The following is a 3,742-nucleotide window of genomic DNA, read 5'->3' as shown; positions in this document are numbered from 1 at the left end:
ACCGGAACTCACGATACATATATAAAATCTTTCCCATAAAGAGGGGAGAAAGAATGTAAATAAAAATTAGAAATATGCTTCCATTTTCATATATCTCATAGGGTCCAAATATAAGGAGTCTGTTGAAAATGAGAGTAAGTACATTAGAATAAAGAAGAATCCAGATGAAAAATCCTGAAACAAACATCCCATATACAACATTAATAAAAACTTTATTTCTATCTTTAGAAAATATGTACCTATAGTGTATACATCTATAATATAAAAACTGCATTGAAAAAAAGAGGATCAAATGGCTTCACTGGGAATTTCCTTCCATTTATTAAAAACAACATCAATTCTACACAACCTTTCAGAATAGTTTTGAAATCATTATATAAGCATACTACTCTGATACCAAAACTAGAAAAAGTGTATTATTAGGATATCAAATATAGCAAATATATGCAAATATGTCAGGATAAAAATGATTGCTTATAAAACATGAAATTCATACTAGCTTTACAAAAATTAGAAAACTAGACAGGAATATTAGGAAGACAACTTAAGCTTCAAGTTTATTCCAGGAATAAAATTGTTTTAATTTTCTGACATTGATTGATATAATTTATTACATCAACAGAATAAAAGAATATACAAACTTTTATCCTGTATCATTACTCATTTGTGATATGTAAATTAAAGTCCCTGGGAGGTACAGCAGTGCTGTAAATAGCAAGAACAGAGGAGGAAAAGCAACCTGCAATGGAGGGGGAACTGGATCTGCCAACATGATCAACAGTTTGTTAAAAAATCACACAAATATAAAATACATCCATGCAATTCTGATGACTTACCCAAAGTAATAAAATGTACTTCTCCATAAATATTTCTAACAGTTTTGTTCACAAAGGCCAAAGTTTGAAGTGAATCTTATCAACAGTGCTAAATAGCAAATTGAATCTTCAACAAAAAAATGTTTGATTTCTAATCTCTGCTACTTGTAAAGATGACCTTGTTTAGAAATGGGGTCATTGCAAATGCAATTGAAATAAGTGTAAACCCAAATAAAATTATACTCAAACTTCCCAGAAAGTTGGAAGACGAGTATCTGAATGAATTAAAGAGAAGAATCAGCTTAAGAACAGATTCCATTCCAAAACTGGAAGGCTTCAAAGTCAGTTCTATCTCTGTCTCTTCAAATTCTGTCTAATGTGTGTGATGTCTTCAGCAATATGATGTTAGCTCCAAATTCTGGGAAGAAACCAAGGGCAAGGGGAATAACCTAATATTGTTTTGGAAGTTGTTAAGACACCACTGACCACAACTCAAAGGCAGGTTCCTGATGAGGATTTTCAGAGGCTGAACCACTTTACACTCGCACCAGCAGGGAATGGGTGTTCACCTTTGCTCACATCATGGCAGTCATTTGTCATCCTTTATGCTTTTCATCTTAATCATTCTCACAGGAATAATATAAAATCTCAAAGTAATTGTAATTTGCATTTCTATTATAAGTAAGGATATTAAATCTTCTTTGAATGTTTCTCAGTCATTTATGTTTCATCTTTTGAGAACTCAGTTTACTTCAATATTCATTTTTAATGGATTGTTTGTTTTCTTGATGTTTAGGGTTTGTTTTGTTTTAGTTCTTTATATATTCTAGATATTAACATTCTCTCAGAGGCATATCTAATAAAGACATTATACCATTTTGTAGTTTCCCTCTTCACTTGAGTGATGCTTTGCTTTGCTCTATAGAAACTTTTGAGTTTCCTATTATCTCATTTATTAATTGTTGGTCTAAATTCCTTTTGTATCAGGGTCTTGTTCATAAATCCTTTTCCTACTTTCTCTTCTATCAAATTTAAAGGGTTGGGTCTTGTACTGAGGTTCTTGATACATTTGGAGTTAAGTTTGCATAAGGTGAGAGACTTGTGTATTTTTAATTACTACTTCTATATATGCATATACATGTAGTCATCCAGTTGGCCAAGCACCATTTATTGAAGATGATGTCTTTTCTCCTATATATATTGTAGGTTACTTTGTCAAAAATTAAGTGACATAGGCTGATGTGGTAATAAAATGAATAAAAGCACATTCTGCCAAGCATAATGAACTCATCTTGATGCCCAAAATCCGAATGATAGGAGAGAGCCAACTCACACTTTATTCTCTGACCTCCCTACATAGGCAACGGTATACAAACATAGATACGTGCGCACACACACACACACACACACACACACACACACACACACACTATGTATAAGTAAAATGTAATTTTTTAAAAAATCAGGTGGGTACATGTCTGGGTCTTTAGTCTTATATCAATAATAAATGAGTCTGGTTTTTATCTTAGTATTAACTTGTTTTATATAACTATAGTTCTGTAATATATCTTGAAATGTGGGTGTTGATAACTCCAAGACCTTTTTTTAATAGTTAAAGATCATTGTAGCTGTCCTGGGTCTTTTGTTTATTCATGTGAAATTTAAGATTATTTTGTCAATTCTTGTAAAGAACTGCATTGCAATTTTGATATGTGTCACTTATAATCTGCATATTGCTTTTAATAGCTCAAGTTCACTTTAAAAACACCCATTCATGAAACTGCCCAGGCCATCAAGGGTATGCACATCCAAATGACCACCAAATATGTCTCTTTGAAGAAACAAAATGTACCACTTGGTGTACAGTGTAGAGTAAGTATGTGTACCCAATCCAAACAGTAGAGCTGGACACAGGGCCAGGGGCTTAAAAAGTGTTCTGAATTTTTGTTTCATGTGCTTAAAAATACAGAGAGTAATGGTGAACTTAAGGATTTAAATGAAGATTCTCTAGTCATTGATATAGCCATATGAACAAAGTGCATAAGATGTGGCATTGAACTTAAAGAGCCCGTGGCCATGTTACCCTGCATTTAAGCTCCCCTGCCACACTGAGATGATCCTCACTGAAATGGAAAAAAATCATTCCAAAGTCGTGAAAGGAGAATGCACAGAAGAAAAGGATATCCCAGAAGAAACTGAAGGGAAAAAGACTTGTGACATGGGAATAAATTCAGCATGAAATAAATGCAAGTAAGGTTTTTTTTTAAGTAACAATGTTTTCAGGTTAAATGAGAATTTGAGGATCACACCACAGAACTCACATAGAGACACTACTGGGATGTCTTAGAGACTGAGCCACTAATCAAAGAACATATGCAGGAACAATGCTGATTCAAGGCTCCTGGCACATATGTAGCAGCAGCACAGTCTCCACGGTTACCACAGGAGGAAAGGAAGCACCTAATTTGGCAGAGACTTGATGCTGGGGAGAGGGTCTCAGAGGAGGAGGGGAGGGGGATGAGATAAGGAACTTTGTAAGGAGGGGGGAACCACCAGAAAGGGGAGCAGCGTTTGGGATGGGAGGGAAGGAAGGAATGAAGGAGGGAAAGAAGAAAGAAAGGAACAAAGGAAAGAAAGAAGGAAGGAAGGGAGAAAAGAAAGCAAAAAAGGAAAAGAAAACCTAAAATATGATCAATTAGTTTGTTGTAAAACTTCTGATGTTTTACAAATCTAATGAACTTTTCATGAACTTACAAGGTAGCTTCTCAGAAAAATTGAACAATTTATCAATAATTGCCATAAATATGAACTTTGACCTCAAGAATTGTGTAAATCTTGACATTGGGTTATTGGGCTGAAATGCAAAAGGGAACAATCTAACTCTCTCTCTCTCTCTCTCTCTCTCTCTCTCTCTCTCTCTCTCTCTC

The sequence above is a fragment of the Grammomys surdaster genome, unplaced genomic scaffold (assembly GCF_004785775.1).
Source record: "Grammomys surdaster isolate TR1022 unplaced genomic scaffold, NIH_TR_1.0 226, whole genome shotgun sequence".
In the NCBI taxonomy this organism is placed as follows: Eukaryota; Metazoa; Chordata; class Mammalia; order Rodentia; family Muridae; genus Grammomys; species Grammomys surdaster.
This window is presented reverse-complemented; position numbering follows the sequence as displayed.